Below are 23961 nucleotides of genomic sequence, written 5' to 3'. Positions count from 1 at the left end.
AACTGACAAATCTTTTTGAAAGTTGTTGATATAAGATTTTTCAGGATTTGGTTGACAAGTTTGAATATCTTCTAATAAACACTCAAAACTGTATAAATGGCAAAAGAAACCCTTAATGAATTATTATAATTTTCAAATTCAATTTTTTAGCCCTTGAAGGGGAATATCCATTTTTGCTTCTTTGTGTTTTTTGCAATGGGTTTCATGTATCTCTATTTTTTCTTGTGAATGAAAATATCTTAAACATCGATCACAAAGATAAACTCTTCCATTATATTTACTTGTTTGTGCGCCAATTAATTGTTTTCATCATGAATTAAAAGACTATTTACATGTTTTTCTTGTTTATTTTGTGTACAGTATAGAGGATATAGAACAATTTTTCTCCTTCTTCACCACTTCTTTCATAAATATAAACATTTATTTAAATATTTGATTACTTCCCGAGTTTTGGATTATATGTTAACTGAACTGGAAAACTGATTTTCTCTTTTTCAAATATGTCATCTGATTCTAAACCAATATTTTTGTATTTATTAAATCTTTCTGTATCACTTTCTAGAGGATATAATGTAGATTTCATAGCCAACAGAAACTATTATTCATCTGTGGTTTTTTACATTACTTACTGTTTTTTTATCTTTAACTAGTTTTGGTAAATCGATATAAGAAGAACCAGAAATTGGTTTGTGTCTACTACCATTTAAGTCTAAATTGTCTATGTAAAATAGAGACCAACCAGAGTCTTTTCTTTGCATTTCTTCCATTTCTGTTATTAGTTTATTTGTTGATTTTTGATAATATTTTTCTAAATCTGCCATGCTGAATACAATGTGAATCGATGGTTTACAATTATATTCTTGGATTTCTTGTTGTCTTTAAAAATTACAATAGAATTCTATGTTAACTTTATTTGTTCTTTTTTGTCTGAAAATGTTCTATAATTTGGTGGTTAATACTTCTTTAATCCGATTAAAAAATTCGTTTGGTTCCACAATGTTGTCTGTATTATCAAGTCCATAAGTTATTATTCTGGTCTCATAAGCAGATGCTTTTCTATAAATTTGTCAAGGTGATTTGAAAGAATCTTCACCATCTAGAAAATTGAAACTTGTTAAATTTTTCTGATAATTTTTCCATTTATTTTCTTGATATTTATCTACTAGAACTTTTTGAAAATAATTTTCATTATCCTTATTATTAATTTTGCCCTCAGATATTCTGATAAGGTCTATTAATTGTTGTTTATTAAGTTTAGAATAACTAAATTTTTAGTTTTGCAAATTTGATGAAGTTCACTTGAAGATTTTTTCCTCAGATAGTCATCATTATTAATTTTAGCTTCAGTTACTATTATAAGATCAATTAATTGTTGTTATTAAACTTTTGAAATAATTTTTAAAATTTTTCATTTTGCAAATTTAAAGATTTTTACCCAAATCATCTTTACCATCACTGATTTTACTATCAACTTGGCTTGTAATAAGATCAATCAAGTCTTGCTTTCTGAGTTTTAAATAATTCTTCAATTTTTCTAGTTTATCGCTTGATCAAAGTTCTGTTACAGTTTTAAATTTTAGGTCTTCCCTCTTTATATTTTACTTCAAATATTTCCTATATAAATAGTCAAGAAACTCCCACAAATCGTTACTAGTTACATTTAATATCCATTATTACAATAATTTTCCAAATCTTGTAAATCCAATCCACACTTTCATTTACAAAAATTTTCCAAGCTCTCAAACAGCTCAGCTTTGATCATAATTTTTTCCATTGTATTTATACAGGAGTAAATTTGATTTTTTTGTTTAAACATTCACTATCAGAATGTGTCTTTGAGATCTGAAGTTTGTTGGTACCCATTTATAGAGAATAAAATTGTTTTAAAATATTTTAATATGTTGAAATTGATTTTTTTTCGAGGTAGGCAAATAAGGTTTGGCTGCTCTGATTTAGAGAGAACAAAATTTAACAGTTTTAAAATTTATGAGGTCTTAAAATTGAATTTGTTTATTTTGAGGTAGGCAAATGTGGTTTGGCAGCTCAGATTTTTCCTTCACTCTTCTTCCTGTTATATTTCTATAGAAAATGATTTTTATTTTTCTAGACTGGCAAATAAGATTTTTTGGTTGGGGGACCCCGATATCACATTCTTGGTTTGTGAACTTGAAATTTGACCCTGAAAATGCTTTTGTGCCGCAGAACTCTCTTCCCTCTACAACTGGTGCAAACACATCAAAGTCACACAGAAGAAGGTTGGGGCTGGATGGTGGATGTTCCAGGATTTCCCACCGCAACTGCTGTAATGTCATCTTCACCACATTGGGCTTGTGTGGGTGGGCATGACTACACATGAGGACTACTCCATTGGACAATATGTCTCGCCGTTTCGATTTGATGGCTCGTCTAAGGTTCTGTAAAGCGGCTTGATAACACTGGGCATTAATGTTTGTTCCCCATTCCAGGAACTTGACGAGTAGTGGGACCTTATGGTCAAAAACGAACGGCATCATGACCTTACCAGTACTGGTGTGCACAGACTTTGATTTCTTTGGAGGTGGTGAAGTCACGTGTTTCCACTGCTTGCTCCGTCGCTTGTTTTCCGATTCAAAATGGTGACACCATGTTTCATCTCCTGTGACAATACGCGGCAGAAAGCCGTGTTCCCCCTCATGTTAACGTTGCAGATGACAGAAAGACAGCGCCATTCGAGTATTGCGCTGTTCGGCTGTCCTTTGGTGGGGAATCCACTGTGCACAGATTTTTCGAAAGTTCAAGTGTTGATGCATTATGGTGTGAGCGGTGATCACGCTAATACCCAGTAACCGATGGATCTCGTCCATGGTAATTCTGCGCTTGTCCAGGTCTAAAAACATTCACTTCTGCAACCATTTCCGGTGTGTGACACGATGAGCCTGTCCTGGATGAACTTCGACTTCCAGTGACTCGTGCCCCTCATGGAATTGTTTTCCCCATTCTACAACATTTGAACGACTCAGATTGTACTCACCATATACAGCCTTCATCCGTTGATACATTTCACGACCGCCAACTCCCTCCGCCGCCAAAAATCGAATCAGTCCTCGTTGTTCCTGCTTACTCGCCTGCATGTACGGAAGTGGACGATAACTTGTGTGATCACCTTCTCTTCGGCGTGAAACCACATTGGCGCTATGCAACGTCAAACGGTGTTCACGCGTCAGACTCTTTACCAATAGATGGCGCCACCATACCCGCTGTTACGTTGTGTCACCTTACGTGTAAGGCAAAGGTAGACACACTGACCAGGTTTCATTTGAATGAACCTCATATATATACGGTTGTGCCGCTTAAGAGTTGTTAGGCGCATTTTCTCTGCGTTTCGGCAGATATCTGCAATAGCGTTTTTGAACTTGTAGCTGGAATCAGCCCAAACTAATACTGCGCATACGTCTTTCACGTGAAGCCTAGTGTCGACGAAAAGTATCGAATTGTTTCCCTTTGCAAACAAAACGATTTTTAAAGCGGAATTTTACGCTCCCATACTAGTCGATTCCATACTAGTCGAGTGTGATATTCGTTTTATCGATATGTGTTAACAGAGTAAGCAAAATATGAAGAATAACCAGTGCTCCAGAGGCAAGAGCACCACCCTTGCCTGCGCTGACTGCTACCGCCAAGCGCTGCTCAGTCGCTGAGTACTGAATTGACCGAGACTAGATTCAGCGCGATCATAATATTTTGTAACATTCGTAGAGTTCTTCCATTGTCCCCAGATCGTAATGATATAAGTGTTTAAGGAGTTTTAAATACGCACCAGGGAGCTAAAACACCAAACAAAACAGGGCATCAAGGAATTTCTTTCGCTATTCACATCAGTTACGTCTCAGTAAAGTTGTAAGTTTTTATTGGTAACGCCACGTAGCGCTCTATATGAAAATCACTGACCGTGCTGTGTGCAGTCTGAGGCTGGTAGGCATTGTTGCAATAGTCGCTATTGTAGTGCTGGGCAGTTGGCTGTTAACAGTGCATAGCATTGTGCAGTTGGAGGTGAGCCGCCAGCAGTGGTGAATGTGGGGAAGTGAGATGGCGGATTTTTGAGAGCTGATGATCTGGACGTGTGTCCATCAGAAACAGTACATTTGTAAGAATGGATGTCATGAACTGCTATATATATTATGACGTTTGAACACTATTAAGGTAAATACATTGTTTGTTCTCTAGCAAAATCTTTCATTTGTTAACTATGCCTATCAGTAGTTAGTGCCTTCAGTAGTTTGAATCTTTTATTTAGCTGGCAGTAGTGGCGCCTGCTGTGTTACAGTAGTTCGAGTAACGAAGATTTTGTGAGGTAAATGATTTGTGAAAGGTATAGGTTAATGTTAGTCAGCGCCATTCTTTTGTAGGGATTATTGAAAGTCAGATTGCGTTGCGCTAAAAAATATTGTGTGTCAGTTTAGTGTTGATCAGAATAGGTAAAGAGAGAAATGTCTGAGTACGTTCAGTTCTGCTCAGCTGTTTGAAAAGCAAATAACGTAAGGGGTTTATCATTCATTAATTTTTCTAAGGGGACGTTTCAAATTGAATACCTACAAGCCCACGGAAACGAATATTATCGAGGGGTATCATAATTCGTTGATTTCGCGAGCTGACTGCTCATTATTCTTAGCTTTTCATTTTCATAATACAGTTGTAATGCAATAACACCATAAAATTTATTTTTTTCCCTAAAATCTTCATTTGATTGAAATCGATGTCCTTTAATCGATAGTAAACAGACAAGAACGTGTGTAAGATTATGGTACTATCTGTTAACTGAAATATATAAACATTTTAATTGCATAATGAATTATTAATTGTAAGGCAATGTAAAGTAAAATGTAATCTATTCATTTAACTGTAAATGACTAACGTACACCCAAGCCAATTATGTAACGTTGAATTCATATTTGTAGCAGCTATTCAAGTGAGCCGCGGAACCACAGTGTCTTTTCGTTTGCACGGTTTTCAGCTTAGAATGACGCGGGCAGAACCGAACAGACGCTCTTGAAGGCAGTGAAGTAGTACAATTGATGTTTTCGAGCGCACAATTATAGATGTTCATTATAGCGCTAGTAAATTTTATTAATACTGCGGATACAAGATTTTACAGAAATAAATTGTGACAAAGTGATAGCGCCTCTTTTACGCAAAAAACAATGACCTGGAAGGCATCATTGCGAGCATAGTTGTCTGTGTTACCAGAGATGTGAATGAGTTGTGTTATCTTGTTCGTGGCTATATTTAGGACTGATCATCTGCCACAAGGCAAGAAGCTCTCTCGCATATTGAACTGTATGGGGAATAACGGCCATACACTATGTGATCAAAAGTATCCGGACACCCCCAAAAACATACGTTTTTCATATTAGGTGCATTGTGCTGCCACCTGCTGCCATGTACTCCATATCAGCGATCTCAGTAGTCATCAGACAGCGTGAGAGAGCAGAAGGGGCGCTCTGCGGAACTCAGGGACATAGAACGTGGTCAGATGATTGGGTGTCACTTGTGTCATACGTCTGTACGCGAGATATCCATACTCCTAAACATCCCTAGGTCCACTGTTTCCGATCTAATAGCGAAGTGAAAACGTGAAGGGACACGTACAGCACAAAAACGTACAGGCTGACCTCGTCTGTTGACTGGCAGAGACCGCCGACATTTGAAGAGTATCGTAATGTGTAATAAGCAGACATCTATCCTGACCATCACACAGGAATTCCAAACTGCATCAGGATCCACTGCAAATACTATGAGAGTTAGGCGGGAGGTGAGAAAACTTGGATTTCATGGTCGAGCGGTAGTTCACAAGCCACACATCACGCCGGTAAATGCCAAACGACGTCTCGCTTGGTGTAAGGAGCGAAAACATGGGACGATTGAACAGTGGAAAAACGTTGTGTAGAGTGACGAATCACGGTCCACAATGTGGCGATCCGATGGCTGGCTGTGGGTATGGCGAATGCCCGGAGAACGTCAACTGCCAGCGTGTGTAGTGCCAACAGTAAAATTCGAAGGCGGTGGTGTTACGTTGCAGTCGTGTTTTTCGTGGAGGGTGCTTGCACCCCTAGTTGTTTTGCGTGATACTGTCACAGCACAGGCCTACGTTGGTGTTTTAAGCATCTTCTTGCTTCCCACTGTTGAAGATCATTTCGGGAATGGCGACTGCATCTTTCAACACGATCGAGCACCTGTTCATAATGCACGGCCTGTTGCGGGGTGGTTACACGACAATAACATCCCTGTAATGGATTGGCCTGCACAGAGTCCTGACATGAATCCTATAGAACGCCTTCGGGATGTTTTGGAGCGCTGACTTCGTGCCAGGCCTCACCGACCGACATCGATACCTCTCCTCAGTTCATCACTACGTGAACAATGGGCTGCCATTCCCCAAGAAACCTTCCAGCACCTGACTGAACGTATGCCTGCGACAGTGGAAGCTGTCATCAAGGCTAAGGGTGGGCAAACTACATACTGAATTCTAGCATTAACGATGGAGAGCACTACGAACTTGTAAGTCATTTTCAGCCAGGTGTCCGGATACTTTTGGTCACATAGTGTATCTTAAAACGTATTTGAACGTTGCTGTTTTGGAACAATGCAGTTTGTTAATTAGAGGTATTGTTTCTTTTAAATCTCGTATAACCCACAAACATTTGCTTACCGTATTTCCATTGTCATTTTAAACAGAACTGGTTTTTTTGATGAGCTGCAATGTCAATAAATATAATTATCTGAAACGACAATGTTAACATGTTGTTTGCTTAACAAAAGGAATATTTAAGTTACCCACCAAAGTTTTCAAACTGACATGATTAATTTTACTTTAAATTAAGTTTTTTCGGGTTTACAGTAAATGATCTTAGATAAGTATTCCAGATCATTTTTTGTCACAGATAGTATAGCTAAAGGGCTACGTACTGATACTCTTACATACAGTCATCTTGTTGTCAAGTAAATATCTTGTACCAAGAGAAAATCTTTCAGTAATATTTTTCAGTGAATTACAAAAGCAGAGTACAGAATTTGTCCCTTCAGGACTGGTTATCGTTATATTCTCAGTGGTTATCTGAAACTGAAGTACTAACGGTAGTTCAATTGCTGCTCTCATCCTGGCACTGCATATAGTCACTGTTGTTTGAAGGATATAACAAAGTTATCAAAACGATAACACTGGTAGGAAGTGTAGTGAAGTGTTTGTAGTTTTCATGGAAAGAACCAAACCACATACCCAAGCAACGCTTCTTCTCTTATACGATAGCATTTTACAGTAGTTCAGATATATGTGAAAACTTGGTTACAGCTTATCAAAATCGTTGTTAGTGACGTCCATTTGTAATGTGATAGCAATTTCTGCAGAAGAACAGTCAAACTTTAAATTCACGACTTGTTTTCGAGTGTGAAAGCTATGATACGTTCGAAGGCTGAGGTCGCGCGATAAAGTCACGTGAACTGACGTGCTGTGCCACTCAAAAACGTAACAGTTAAATGATTGGGTTGGGTTACAATTTTTTTTAAAAACATGGTAATAAAAAGTATGTGAGTTACACAGCGTTCGAGTACATAAAATTTTTATTGTTCAGTGCCTGTTGAGGACATTTAATCATCTCTTTCGGTTAGGTTACAGCGTTTGTAATATTTTACGCTTCTGTGTAGTGGTGTTTACCACAAAGGCCACAAAGGCCGCCACTGAAGCGGACTATCTACTAAACCCAGTACCTGTGGACAAGGGTTCGCTTGTCATTTTGAACAGACCATGACAGACCTCTTTGTCCTATCCTCATATAACGGAGCAAGCGCTCAGCCTCTAATGACCAAACAGTCGACTGGAGGTTAGTCTGTAATACGTGTCCAAATTTTAATCAAAAGTGCTGAGTGCTGCTTCCACAAACGTCATCATATTGTAGGACAGTAGTGCTTCTTTCCTGCCCATACATTGAAGTCTCCAACTAATAGTTTTCAAACCTTGGAAGTCGGCTCTCAAATTCTCAGAATAAGATCACAAAATTCCTTAAAATGTGTGTTGCAGAATGTATTATCTCGGTGTCACTCACAGTCTTTACGTTAAAAATGAATTTGGTTTGTGAGAGACGGCGTATAGGACGTTAGTGTGCCCTACTCTTGCGTACTGCTCGAGTGTTTGGGCTCCATACCAGGTGGAATTACAGGAAGATATCGAAGCAATTCAGAGGCGGGATGCTAGACTTGTTACCGGTAGGTTAAAACACCACGCAAGTGTTACGAAGATGCTTCGGGAAGTAAAATGGGCATGCTTGGGGGAAAGACAACGTTTTTTTCGAGGAAAACTACTGAGAAAATTTTGAGAACCAGTATCCGAAGCTGACTGCAGAACGATTCTACTGCAGCCAACAAACATTTCACGTAAGGGCCACGAAGACAAGATACGAGAAATTAGGGGTCATGCGGAGGCATATAAACTCTCGGTTTTCTCTCGCTGTATTTTCGAGAGAAACAAGAAAGGAGATGTACGGAGAATGTATGTAGATGTAAATATAGATGTAGATGGTGTCGCTGTATGGGAAAACGTTCGCCTCTCGTGGGGGGGAGGCGGGTGGGTTGGGTTCGATTCCCACCCAATGAAATTTCTTAAAAAAAGGTACATCTACAACGAGCATTTCCGTGAAGCATAAAAGACATAGAGTGGGAAAAAAATCAGTAGCACACGGGACAGGGAATCGCTGGATCAATATTTCGAATCTCATTTCTGACACTTTTTTTCGTTTTTCCGTTCAGTTCGAATACCTGTGGCATTTAAATATAAAATTCATCAAATATATACTAATTAACACTTATCTAATTGTCACTTCTATACAAATTCACGTCTTCTTATTTCTAATTACTCATTGTACACAAAAATCTAGTTTTCATTGCAAATACAAAATCTCAATTACCGATTTTATATGAAATATTATTGATACAGATTGTTTAGCTTAAAAAATTAGAAATCATTTTTTTCATTTTTATATATTTTACGATTCACGGAAAAAATTTGTGGAACAAGCACCTTTGTTTAAAAATTTACCATGGCCTGAAATCGAACCAACGTGATCAGCGAGCATTGTACCATAGAGCGACAAGGCCCGTCAAAAGATGACCTTGTTTTAGGGCATTGAAGACGCTCAGAAAACTTCAAAGTCAATTTCCTCGAGAATTTTTGAGAGTTGCATCGACTTGCGGCGGATGGTTGATGATTGAGTTCTGAACTTCGGGTACCGTAAATACGTAAACAAAATTCCGATTGTCTTGTGGTCTCCTTGTAACAGCAGTTGTAAGGGTGCGAGAAATGTGTTGTAAATTTTTGTAATTATCGTTGACTCAAAAAGGTGATGGGATTCGGCAGCTATCGATAAAGAAACACTGGTAAATAACGATTTTATGATTGTATTGTTGAAAGATTTGTGGAGAGGTTTTTACGGCTGCATTGCTAAAAGCAGGCTTCACACAATTAAGCAGGGATCATAAGTCACAGTGTAAAAACTCACACCATCACAGCCCTTTTCGGACGGTGCTTCAGGTGGCTGAAAAATAAAGCTGTCACCACTCCGAAGTGGGACTCCTGATATTTTTAAAAATATTCAGAATACGATACATCAATATTTAAAAAAATATCATTATTGGCTCTCTATATATCGGAAGAATGCATCGTATATCGATATATCGTCAGAGGAAATATCGATGTACTGATCTCCAGATGTTGCCTGCACACTGTAAATATACTGCCGTTTTTAGAGCAGTATATTTAAGTATTGATTTATTATTAGATATTCTGTACATCAAAGAGCTGGCAGCCTGCCTACCCCTCTTACAGCAATAATAACTACTTTGCCAACAGTGACAACCGCATATATGTGGCACAATAAAAGATATCCGATTGGTCTATCGTTTAGTTTCGTCACATAGCGGATTTGTCCGGAACACTGCATGTCGACTTGCATGTTTTTTTCATTTCTGCCAGCGCCAGCGCCCTAGCAGTTGTAGTGTCAAAATTTCGTGGTGAAGCTAAACGTTGCAAAAATGGTTCAAATGGCTCTAAGCACTATGAGACTTAACATCTGAGGTCATCAGTCCCCTAGACTTAGAACTACTTAAACCTAACTAACCTAAGGACATCTCACACATCTATGCCCCAGGCAGGATTCGAATATGCGACCGTAGCAGCAGCGCGGTTCCGGACTGAAGTGCCTAGAACCGCTCGGCCCAGGAAGTTAGTGAAGCCAGTAAATGGAATAAGCAAACGAGGCGGCATTTCCACTCACACGTCTCCCTCCACTGCAGAGACCAATCTTGTCATTTAGATTTCTGTTCATTATATTCAGTAACTGTTTTTGAAGAATCCCGATGTGAAGAAATAGCACACTAGTTGCGTGAATTTTTTTTAGGGCATCTGGTGTGCTATTTCTTCACAACGGAAATCTTTTAATTCCGTTCACACCGCCCCCCCCCCCTCCTCCTTTCCTCCAGTACAATCGGACTTCTTCTTTTATACCACATATACTTGCTTCACACAGTCAAAGAGAAAGACTGGACGTGACGAAAACTCAGAAAGTAGTACGAGTCATTCATACAGTGAAAGTAAAATTATGTTCTTCTACAGTTTCAAAAGAGCAACTTCAAATATTTACCGAAAATTGTGAAAATACATAATACAAAATAATAATACTGGCACTCTATATTGTCATTTTCATATCGATAGATCAGGTGAAAGTATGCGCCGATTTATATCGATCTCTTTTGGAAAAATAATGATTTATTGATTTATCGATATTTTATCAACAGTACAACTCCAATGAATGTTTTGAACAGTGCTGTGCTTTACTAGACAGATCCTGTTGGATGTGGCATGCCGCTGCCTTCCTCTGACCTTTGATGTGACTTACCCAACCTTCAGTTTAACATTGATTCCAAACCAAGGCTCAGCTCGGGATTTTTCACATTAAAAAATATTTCTAGAGGTGAACGAAGGGACATTGTAGTCGGAATATGACAAATATAAAATTATTTTGCAAACGTGTTTACACAATTCATCATAAAAGCATTTCCTAAATTCCGTGGCAAAAACAAAGCATCCATGAGTACAACCTTCAGTTAGCTGAACTGATTAACGATCATTATCTCAAAATTTCAGTCAGGTTGTTAAACAATAAAAACTCTAACTAGCTGTATAATGAATCTCCGTTGTTTCAAAACAATAAATAAAGTTACTTCTCGTTCACCGATGTTGGCATAACCAGTCGACTGGCGCCATGGAATGGTAATAACAAATGGACAGGGTGACAAATAAAGGATTTCTGTAACAAGCAGAAAGCAACAAAATTAAAAATAGCATTTACACCGTTGAAACGTCAATTTAAACACAAATAAAATCTGGCCACTAAAAGTACAGGAGATTCATAAATATACTTGGTTAAAACTTTAAAAGATTTAAAATTATAGCAGAATATAAAAAGGATAGTTATGGTTAAGTGTTGTAAACTATATTCTTATTTGGCACTCCCGAAATCAACGTAACTTAAAAATAATAAACAATAACTCTATTACAAAAGGATTCCAAAGCTGAGGTAATAATAAAAAGGAAAGATAATATTCAACCGTTATCATGCGAGTCAGAGGAACGTCAGTATGTGTTGTCACTCAGAATAAGTGACACTGGTGAGAACAAACACAAAATTTCGACCATAGCAGACAGCAATAGTTAGAGTTCAATGCTGATCTCCTGTGAGACCCGAAAGAACCAAGTTTCACGTAACGTTCTCACCAAAATCATTTTCGTCTGTGACCGTCCCGGATCAATGACTTCATAGCCGTCGGTGGCGTTTGTCATTCTTAACGTACTCCGACTCACTTCTCTCCTAAGGGGCTTCTCGAAGTTAATAGCGAGGCTGGACTGCAACAGAAACAAAGGACCAACGCAGACGCCTCTCGCTCGGCCACAAAAGAGAGCGACATGACACAGTAGTACATCTAACCCATGAGCAGAGGCACTTCCTCCAGCACAAGACTTTCCTAACATGCATGCACCACCGCCCCACATAAGTCGGCGTATTCCAGTAGCCCCCTTTGGGCAAGGAAGGTAAGCACGTATTCGCCAGTGTAGCAAAGATACAGTTCCACACATGGTATGGATCCTGCGCACTCGCACAGGTCGAAAATTCTAGAACCAAGTAGGAATCGGAACTGAGACCTTTGGGTCTAGCAATTTACCTTGGAACCAACAAACCAGAAACTCAAAATTAATGTTTATTTTCTCACCGAAAACTGGCAGTTTCTGTCACCTCTGCCTCGGGGGCGGAAGGGGAGCGGCGGTGGGGAACACAGCTGTTTCTGGCAATTTTTCCTACTGTTGTTTCCAGTCTTCAGGTGACGCTAGTATGTGATGATGCTAGATTTATTTCCTACATCGAGGACTTTCGGCCGAGTAATCGATTTCACGAGCTCCAAAAAGCGCCATTAATTTGTTTTGTGCTTCAAACTTTCCAGTTAATCACCCTCAGGAACAAAAGTTCAGGCAGTTCAATTTGTCATTATCTGCTTCCACTAACAGTACTCCTGTGTAAAATGCTGTTCTTCTCAGGAATTTTTACATATTTGTTTCCAGCAGCTGCTGGAAAAGACGTACCATTGTGCGAAAGTTAGTAAACCTTAAGAACATTAGTTAACGCAAGGCTGACATTCTGGCAATAAAGCCTCTCATTCTATCTACTGTTACGTTTACTTACGTTGACAAAGCCTTAGAAACCCTGCGTAACTCCATGTAACATGACCTCCCTAGGAATGAATATTAAAAACATTTGCTGTAACTTCTTTGACCTCATGGCGTTGGGGAATCGGCCAAAAGCCTTTCTGGATGTAGGAGTCAAGTTGGATGCCTTCTGTGAAGAATGTGATGTATAAAAGTGTCTTCCGTAATTCTGTATTAGTTTTATCATTACTTACAGATAGTTACTAGGCACATGCTGTAGGTTCTACGATGATTCTTGGTGTCTCTACTTTTTCATCAATAGAAAGTCTGATGATGACCACTGATTGGTCAAAATTATAACTACATTTTTAAATTTTTTTGTGATTTTTGTTGCTCTTAAGGTGGCGTAGTTGGCTCTGACTACAAACCACTTCACACGGGTTACTAAAAGACAACCCATCAGCTCCAGGCTCCATGAAGCTTCCTACAACTGGGTGTCGCGATCCGTCTGAGAGGACCCTAACAGCCAAGAATGCGATCCCATGGACAAGCTACTAGCTCTTTATTCTCAAGAAATAATGTGTGTTATCGACAGGGAATGTCAAACTGATTCCATATTTTCAGATTGACAGAAGGTTCCTCACAAGTGACTTCTAATCAGATTATGTGCTCACGGAGTATCGTCTCAATTATGCGTCTGGATTCGTGATTTTCTCTGCGAGAGGTCATAGTTCGTAGTAATTGATGTAAAGTCCTAGAGTAAAACAGATGGACTGTGCGGCTGGTCCCGGCGGAGTTTCAAGTCCTTCCTCGGGCATGGGAGTGTATGTTTGTCCTTAGGTTAATTTAAGTAGTGTGTAAGCTTAGGGACTGATGACCTTAGCAGTTAAGTCCCATAAGATTTCACACACATCATCAGTAAAACAGAAGTAATATCTGGCGTTTCCAAAGGAAATGTTATAGACTCTATGCTGTTCCTGATCTATTTAAACGATTTAGGAGACTATCTGAGCAGCCCACTAAGATTGTTTGCAGACGATGCTGTCATTGACGGTCTATAAAGTCATCAAATGACCAAAATCAACTGCAAAATGATTTAGAAAATCTGTGTGGTGCGGAAAGCGGCAGTTGACTCTGAATAGTGACAAGTGTGAAGTCATCCACATGAGTGCTAAAAGAATCCGTTAAATTTCTGTTACACGATAAATTACACAAATCTAAATGCTGTGAATTACAGTAACAAATAGCTTAAATTGGAACGATCGTATAGATCATGTTATGGGAGAAGCAAACCAAAGACTGCGATTTATTGACAGAACACTTAGAAAATGCAACATGGCTACTAAAGAGAGTGCCTACACTACGCTTGTCCGTCGTCTTCTGGATCACTGCTGTGCGCTGTGGGATCCGCATCAGATACGATTGATGGAGGATATTGAAAGAATGTATGGAACGACAGTTCGTTTTGTATTGCCGCTAAATAGGACAAATAGTGATACGGATATGAAACGCGAATTGGAGTGGTAATCATGAAAGAAAAGGCGTTTTCTGTTGCGGCGGTATCTCCTCGCGAAATTTCAATCAGCATCTTTATCCTCAGAGTGTGAAAACATTTTATTGCCGCCCACCTTCATAGGGAGGAATGATCATCATAAGAAAATAAGAGGAATAACAGCTCGTACAGAAAAAAAAATTATATGTTAGTTTTTCCCGGCGCTGTTAGAAAGTGGAACGGTAGGAAAATTGGTGGAATGCGATTCGATGAACAATCTACCACGCACTTAATTGTTTATTGCAGAGTAATAACGTAGATGTACGAGGGTCATTAATTTATTAAAGAGACAAATCGGTCTGGAGAAAAAAATGTCTATTTTTACAAAACAATAGTTATTCTACTTTTCAACGTAGTACACTTGAACATTTATGCACTTGTTCCAAAGGGGCTACAAGCCTTTTTATTCTGGCTGCAAAGAACTCTTTATCTCGATGTTTGAACCAATTTCCCACAAACTTTTTTAACGTCTTCGTTGTCCTGGAACCTCTTCCCACGTAATGCCCCCTTCAGTGCACCAAACGAATGGAAATCACTAGGTGCTACATCAGGACTCTAAGGGGGATGAGGCAGTACTTCACAGCCTATTTTGTCGATGGTTTCACGGGTTAGTTGAGCAATTGACGACGTGTGTTGTCTTGCTGGAAAATCACAGCTCTCCTCTGAGATCGACGACGTCTCTCTCTTCGCCTTGTTTAAAAGCAAATTCAAGTAGTAATTGCTGTTCATTGTACGCTGCTCTTCGAGATAATCACAAAAAACTGGGCCTTTAGCGTCCCAAAGCACCGTCAACATGACTTTTTGCTGGTGCTTAGGTTTTGAATTTTTTCTCGACAGGTGAGTTGGTGTGCTTCCACTTCATGCTTCGTCTCTTTGATTCTGGCTCATAACAGTGAACCCAAGTTTCATCCCAATTTAAAATTTTGTAGAGGAAGTGCTCACCTTCTCTTTCATAATGTTTCTTATGGTCTGTGCTCAATCTCAACCTTGTTTCCCTGTGAAACCGCGTCAACTCCTTTGGGACCCATCGTGCACATGTTTAGTGGTACTTCAGCTTGTTACAGATAATGTTATGAAATGTACCAGTACCAACTTGAACCTTATCAGCTATCAATTCCACAGTCACACGGTAGTCGGCACGAATAATGTCATCAGTTCGAATTTCAAGTGAGAGAGTTGAAACTGCAACTAGTCAGCCAGAACGGTGTCCGTCAGTCACTGAGTCGTGACCATTTTTGAACTGCTCTACCCATTTGTAAAAATTTGCTCGATTCATACAACCTTTACCATTAACTGTAGACATTCTGTCACGTCCCGGCACAGCCTCACCATACCACAACGAAGTAAGTGCAAACTGCGTAGTGCAATCGGGACGTTAACGACAATGGGTTAGTTATAAATTGCTGTCAACCTTTATATCAGAGATGAGAGGAACAGAATCTCGTTGGTTTGAAGCAAATAAGTTTCCTGAAAATAGGTTACAGAATTGGAATAGGCAGAAGAGATTGGTTAGTTTCTATCAAGTTTATTCTCACATATACTTATGTGTGGTGTTGGACCATAAACCCTTTGGTAAGATTCAGTCTAATTATTCGGACTTGCTACTTCAAAGCTAATTGCCAGTACATATAAGAAACAAGTACAAAGCAATCACTTGTTCTTGGTTAGCACTGAAATCTCTCTAAGTAATTGAGACAAAGACTGACAGCCTCAGTTCAACACTATTCCAATGAAACTCTAAAAATCCTACTTGACCTGCAGTTCCTGAGTGTCCACCAGAGTCTATCACCATCTTCTCATAGTTGAAGTCTTTATCCTCTGTATTGGCTGCTATGGGCCTACTCGTCCAAGCTGGCGTCTCGCTGCGGAATTTCCAAACTGCCGGCACTGGCTCTGAATCTGCATCTGAATCTCTCCTTCTAGCTATTCCGCTGCCTGGCCTTTTATTTCATTTCTCATATACTTGGGTGCACACAAGTTAATTTGTTTCATACGACCCTTTCATTTCTAAGTGATCGAATTGTGCAAGAATGCCTTCGGTTCCACACGACACTTTCGTTTCTAGCTGCACACAACTTAATTTCGTTCCACACGAGTCTTTTCCACACGTGACTGACACTCTCTCTTGCTGTATTATCGCCCTGGTCTTTCCGTCTTCCATTGTGCAAGTCTGATTCATGCTGTTTCCTCTGGCAGGAAGTCAGACACTAATTTATTTAATCAACAAGCCATACTTGGAGCCTCCGCCACTTATCTTGCCCCTACGACCAGGTGGACTATTTCTTAATGTCGGCTGGCTGTTTGCCTATGGAGCCTGGACTCTTTATTATGGGCACAAAAGCAAGAATAAAAATTAAAATTTTCTACGGTCACAACAATTCTGCAGTATATATTCACTGGTTTCTCGCCTTCAGCAAGCAAAAAAAAAAAAAAAAAAAAAAAAAAAGCGAATTACAGAATGATGTTGTTCAACTAATGTGGATGTTTCAAGCGGACTCGCCATCTTGAAAAGTATTTTTGAGGTTATAAACAAAACAATGTTGATACATTAGCTGATCAGGGCTCATCCCAGTGATGATAACTTAATGCCATAAAAGTAAAAATCTTGCCCTACTAACAGTTTTTCCTCAGTCCAATTTTTCTCTTTAATTATTGAATGACCCTCGTAGATGTAGGAGGCCAGGAATGATCTGTTTCAAATGAAATACCTGGATTACAAATTAAAATTCAGGTTATGACTGTCTATGGCGTTGCACATCACAAGAATCTAAAGTGTGGTTACTTGGAGCTTTTCAGCTTCTCCAGAGCTTACGTATCACCGTCCGCACTGCCATCTTAAAATATGTTCGACGTCTACATGTGTTCTGTTACAGCGTTCTGCTTTGATTTGAGATACGAGTGTAAATGTTATAGCTCGGTTATCCCGAGCCCCGAGAGCAAATGGGACACGCGTGCTCGGGAGGCAGGACAGAGTCCCCGCCGTCGGAGCGTGACGCCGGCGGCGTGCCCCCGGCCGGCGGAATGAATAATGCCGGCAGCGCAGGGCTTATCGCTTATTGCGGCCAGTGACGTTCAGGCTCAGTGGTCAGCACCAGCACCAGCAGCAGCACAGCGAGCAAAGGCGAGCGAGCCGGGATGGAGCTGCGCGCGCACCGCCAAGGGTGAAGGAACGCGGCGTGGTGGGGGGGCGCCGCGGCTGTGTCGGCGGAGGGGTGGGGAGGGGAGGGGTCGCGCCGGCCCGCCGCCGCCGCGCAGAGGTCAGTAGACGGCCAGACAGTGCGTGGGGAGCGTGTGCGAGTGCGGAGAGTCGGCTGTGCGCCCGTTCCCAGCCGCGACCGCCCGTGGACAGACAGGTGTGCGGACGACCCGGGCGCCATGGCGGCGCGTCCCTCGCCGCGGCCTTCTGCGCAGCTGCCAGCAGTGACACTGCCTCCAGCGTCCTCAACCACCGGCACCCTTCCCGCCAGCCGCTGCAGGTTAGTCACTGTAGCTGCGTGTGCACGAGCCCCTAGATGGGACTGCATCTTCCTGTCATGTAAACACCTCAACAACAATCCTGCGAACGGGGGTTTCGCTACCGGCTTTCAACTCCACCGCATTTGAGCCGCGATTGCTTTGACTTCCCTTCTTAAAATGGTGCCTACTGTGAATGAAGTGATTCTGTATGTAGTGAAATTGCAGAATTGCAACTGGACTGACCAAAGAATTGTTCCCTTTATTTAATAGACGGTAAATCCATTTCTCTATGATATGGAAAGACATTCTGCCTAAATTATCAATACTGAACTTGCAACAACCCTTCGCAGCTGGATAATTTGTAGACTGCTATACCCGCTCTCGCGTTTGGTGGCAAGTGTTCTCGCAGCCAGTCAGTGACTGGTAATGAAAACATTAGCTGATTCCGCACACAGGAATATGAACTTACCTTACTATTCCGAGTCTCCAAAATGTTCAACACTTGCACGTTTTTTCACAAAACCCATAATGTGAGTGTAATAAAACAGCTTCATATGTGCTGGCCTACGTGAACAACACCTGCTCTTCTACAACCGCCTCCTCAGTACCAGTCGACGGACATCCATAACGAAATCGTAGTGAGTTTTTGTTAAAAAAAGAAAGTGAAGGCTGATATTACGTCATCTCGCCGAAGCTGACTGTATCTGAACAGCTGATTTACAGGCAGCATTCGTGTAGAACTACAGACACTCGGGAAACCAGTATTTGATAAGGAGTGCAAAATTCACGCCTTAACGTGCGAACACATCAAAAAATCCGTGTCTTGAAATTCGATCGTTGTCTCCCGAAAGCCGTGTGGCGCGCTAAGCGTGACGAGTGCGTCCTCCGGGCTGACCTGCTGCTCGCCAGCCGCCGCCGGTAACCCAAATAACTGAGGCGTTGACCTCCGGACACGGGAAACGGCCGCAGCAGCCGCCGCCGCCGCCGCCGTCTCCCCCCTTCCTCTGATTTGCCGCTCGACAAGACTTCGAACGCACGCCTATCGACGGCAGCCGTCGCCGTACGTGTTCTAGTCCTAACAAGTGTTCACCTGAAAACTGGAAAGCCGGTGCTCGGATACCGGTTAAGGTCGCCTCGGCTCTGAATGAATGGGGACCCGTCAAGCTGCGACGCTGTTCTTACATCAGGGTTGCCACGACACAGTGCCACACGATGGACCAGCGGAAATTATTTTGCATACGCTTCTTGCTAGCGTAATTTTCAGTACATCACGGAGAAACGTGTTCCTTTCCAAAAGAAACTCATATTCGATTCGGATATGTTTATTAGTGAATGTTCGCCATTTACAAATAAATATGTACAGCGGAATTGTGTCAGAACTCCACGTGCTTCATCGTGTAGATAGTTTCTCTCGTAATGTTGCCAAAGACGTCATACACTTCGAATTCCATAATATCGACGTTTTATGTGCTCATCTACAGCAGCCGTATTTTCTGTTGGTCACACGGTCTTCATCCACCAACGTTTAGTTGTTGTTACTTGGTCCTCTGCAGACGAATTTTTTCCACCTCGTCTGCTGTTCGTTTGTAGGTAACTGTCTGTTTTTGGAACATAGCAGCTGCAAGGTACAACACAGTTAAAAGTAAAACTGTTGCATGACAAGTTATATCACTAAGCATCCCTGTTACTTTTAGCATTACCATCAGTGTCACTTCGAAATCACTAATCAACCCTGTTACTTTTAGAAGCACGATCAGTGTCACTTCGAACGAAAGGGAGCATAGAATATAAAAGTAGACAACACGGACTATAGGCATTTGTATTGGTTTTACAGTGCGAGTTTTACTTTCGCCACTGTTTTTATTATTTATGACCAAAAATCTTCCGAAACTTTGTTAATAAGTATTAAATAGGAAGCATCGGCTAATGTTCTGCAAAATTATATTTATTTCGTCACGAACCGGTTTTCTGCTTCTTAGGTCATCTTCAGGTGACAACTCTATTTCGAAAACACAAATAAAATGACGTGCGACATACACAGATATTATTTACACAGAAGGTAACAAAAATTTACACATGTCGATTTTTAAGTAGGGAAGTATTACATATTTTTGTCATGCAGAAATAGTCATATTAACTAAAAAAGCAAAAACAAGTTTATGTGGAGATACACTCAACAACTGATGAAAAAGTAATGTTGAGTTTACAATGTCAATCTAGTATTAATAACTAAAACTTAATTTAACGGAGCGCAAAAATGAAACTGAGTTTGGTCATTCAGTACTAAGCTGACACTCTGTGCTATATGTTTGTTGATTTCCAGTAATTTAATCATTTTATGTGTAAATAATATCTGTGTAATCGTGCACCTTTTTAAATGTGTGTTTGTAACATTAACTTGATGTTTGAAGATATCCTAAGAATCTCTATGCTGGTATTTTGTAGAATATCAGAAGACTTTTTCTATTAAATATTATTATCGTTTTCTGCCAAGAATCGTCGGAAATTCAGTTAATGTTATAGTTCATAAGGTCGCCTGGTTGTTACTGGACCCCGTGTATCATTCTTAACAAACAAGTTATGGTGCCATGAAGACTTTTCGTCTCTGGATTGAAATTACAGGAGTTATTACACTTATTGTATTAGGGTGACAGAAGCGATCAAATGTGTTGGAAGGACTTTATTCAAAACATGACGGTCTTGGGCATTTTCTATTCATCTTTAATTGGTTTACATTAAGTGTGTATACATCATGCTGTTTGTGTATAAACTATTAACACGAAAAACTGCGTAAGGAAATCGTAATGTAATTAAGATTACAACATCGCACGCTACTTTCAGTATTAACAGGGTAACATACCGAAGTGAGCACCCACATTGATTCTAAACCGTCTGCTCTCGTCCTGGAACTTGTATTTCAGTTCAGTTACGTGACTACAGACAGTGTCCACTACGAACTGTATTTTGAAGTGTGCTTCTAAAATGATCTTATTTCTACCCCGCTAACTCATTCTCATATGGTGCAGTCGTCATTGCTCTTAGACTACACATTATCCAGAAATGACATGTTTTTTAACAATCAAAGGAGAGGCATTTGCAAGAGAGTAATTAATTATTTAAGTGCATTCTCGCTTCATCAGCTCTTGAAATTTGTTACTCAACATCGTTCACTCGAATACGTCCTTATGTCTACTAGTTATATACTGAAAGGAATGTCGTTCGCATATTTATCACACAACAGTGGACGCAATACGATGCCCAGAGGTCACATCCTCAATTACTTCTCCCCAGCCTGGAATTTAGTTCTGTGGGTGGCTTAACAGGACTCCCTGCAGTACGATAAGAAAGGACGCGTGTTCTTCTGTAGGCCATGAACAGAGGTCGAAAATTTTCCTCCAATAAGCGTATCTTCACTGATAAAGGTCGACCTGAATCTCACTCTGGATTTTGATTAATGCTGCTGTATTGACACACAGAATTCCTCGTTATTAACTGGAATTGGAAGTACAGAACTCTAAGACTACTTTTGGTGTTGAAAAAAATCCGTGGGATTGATAAATAATCTCTCGCGTAGAAATAGGATAATTATTTCCTTTTCCGAGTGAGAAATATTTCACTGTTGACGGTGTCATCTCTATGACACAATATTCCCTGATGATCTTGCGTTGTAGTCCGAAAGATACAAAAAACACAAGTGATACGACAGTGTTGACCACAGCAACTGGCTTGTAGCAACAACAAATGCTTGTGTGTCAAGACCAAAGTGTGTAACGAAAAATCCGTCTTTAAATTTAGATTCCTCAGCAAGCACGTTAACTTAAACAACTCAAGTCTAAAACTTGAGACAACTATCTGGGAGATGTCCCCCAGAAGTTTCGGGGTGGTATCTCCTTTTCACATGATACGATATATGCGCAGTTTCCAAATTATGAAAGGTAAGATGCAGTATCTGGCCAGAAATATTGATTACTTATAATGTGGATAACACAGAACATCGAATAATTCTGGAATTATTTGGAAAATTGGTGACTTTCCGCAAATAACCTGCTGATTGTTGACTATGAAAATAACTAGGATGTTAGCTAATTGCATGTTTCACGAATCATTGTTATTATATCTCACACTGGGAATCACAGTGATGAAAATTTATATTACGGTATTATTTTTATGTGGAAAACTAGAAGTAAAATAAAAATTTGAACCCCAGTAGGTTTAATTGCTAGTATCATCCATGGCTATGTGCAATAGCATCAATTCTGCTGCTGTACCCAGCAAACTTCAGAATTTTACTTATATATACCTAAGCATGTTAGTGGAGGAAAGGGTAGACGCTTTTTGCGCTGAGGCACAATTTTTGCTTTCAGACTTGGAAGCAGCATATCGTGCCAGTATTTTCATGTACCTCACAGTTTTTTCTCGGGCAGTGCGCGCCTGTGGAACGAAGACGTATACGGACGGTAAAACCACTCTACAAGGCACTACGGCCGTTACTGTTTGTTGCTGCTGGTTTCGGAGAGAACAGTTATGTGTCATTAAAGATAAGAAACATGTTTGTTAAGCTTGTGCATGGAACACATACTAAACAGTCTTTAAATGCACAAAAGTAAACCAGGGAGCGAAATGCGGGACAGAAAAACTGGAAACAAAAACAGTGTCTCTGAAACGAATTGCGATAAACAATAAGACCTGGAAATGACTGGTTAAGTATCTAATTTTGTTCGTAACGTATTTTTGTACAGTTTTCGAGGCTCGCAGAAGTTCAGATCGAAGATGATAAACACTGGTTTGCAATAAGATGTATATCGTTTCGACATCTAATGTAACTGTTATAAGCTGGTTGTAATATAAGAGCAACACAAATTAACGAGACAGGTTTGTTTCACCTCTGTTCTGAACCAGGCAACAGGTGGGGGGCTTAACTTCAGGCAACAGATGGAAGCTTCACATCGATTGGTCGTGTAACTCGTATCGATCTAGTAGTGTATGGAAAGTGTTAAGTCACGTCTGATAGCATGTGTTTTTTTCATTAGAAACAAGCCTTTTATTTTCCCACATTTTTTTAATGATAGGCACGCTGTGTTACGAGAATTGAATCTTGTCGTTACCTGCGAGGACTGTATAATTCCTAGCGTCAAATTAGAGACGCATATTTGCAAATGACGCTCAGTTAACATCACGGTTTCCAAAGAAAGGACCGCAGTTTCATTTTCATATAAAGACATAAAACTCTGAGATTGTGCCCGTATTTTAATTATAACATATTAAAATCAAAACGAGCACAAACTAAGAAGTTTTTTTTTTTGTTGTGTAGATTACAGACGTTCCAAAAATGGACGAGTATTGCGAACATCATTTGCAACATGGTATGTCTTTACTGCTTCAAGTACCGTAGATGTCTTAATCTGTATTGATTCTCAGATATAATTTATATTTGAACGATCTGAACTCAAATGTTCTAACGCGCTTGAAAACAATTATTCAGTGTTAAATTTTATTTTAGTGTTGCAATACCTTCTTACGTCAAAATTACATTTTCAAGTCTTCCAGAAACACCATCGTGGTTTTTAGCTCTAGTGTGTTGTACGTTATTATTTCGTTTGTGTGCATGAGTCGGTTTGTGTGTCACCAGGATTTTAGCATCACTTGGGTAGTAACACCGATACGATGTTCTTTGCCTTTCTATTACATTCGCAGACGCCTCCTAGGAAGAGTGTGTGTAGACACCCCTCTGTGTAAGATCGAAGTTATATAATAATTCCTTCATAATCGTAAGCGAGAAGAATTTTGGAAAAAGTAATGTGTTCATGGACTCGTTTTTGAATCTGGATTTTCTGAGTTTTATATCTAATGTTCTCTGCACAATGACTTTGTTGTAGTGTTCTCGTTGCGATTCCTTAATCATTTCTATGACACTCTGACAGTGGTTAAACCGAAGCTGCGATGAAGCGCACAAATAATCTTTGAGTCGTCTCTCTTTCCCTCTGTCCCTCCTTCCCTCTCCGTGCCCCTTAAACCTACCTTAGTAAGTTGCTAAAAAATAGGTCGAATTAGCATTTTGTATGCATTCTCTTTCGTATGAGAATTCTTAGGCTTCTTTCAGTAAATCAAAGTGTTTGTATCCGTCCTCTGCAAGACGGGATTTATATGTATGTTTCATCTTGCTTCTGAAACGTTTTGACAGATGTGTCAGAATACTGCAAAGTTGTCAGAGATTAAGATTACGCTGGTTTAA

The sequence above is a fragment of the Schistocerca serialis genome, chromosome 5, assembly GCF_023864345.2.
Source record: "Schistocerca serialis cubense isolate TAMUIC-IGC-003099 chromosome 5, iqSchSeri2.2, whole genome shotgun sequence".
Lineage (NCBI taxonomy): Eukaryota > Metazoa > Arthropoda > Insecta > Orthoptera > Acrididae > Schistocerca > Schistocerca serialis.
Note: the sequence above shows the minus strand (reverse complement) of the source record.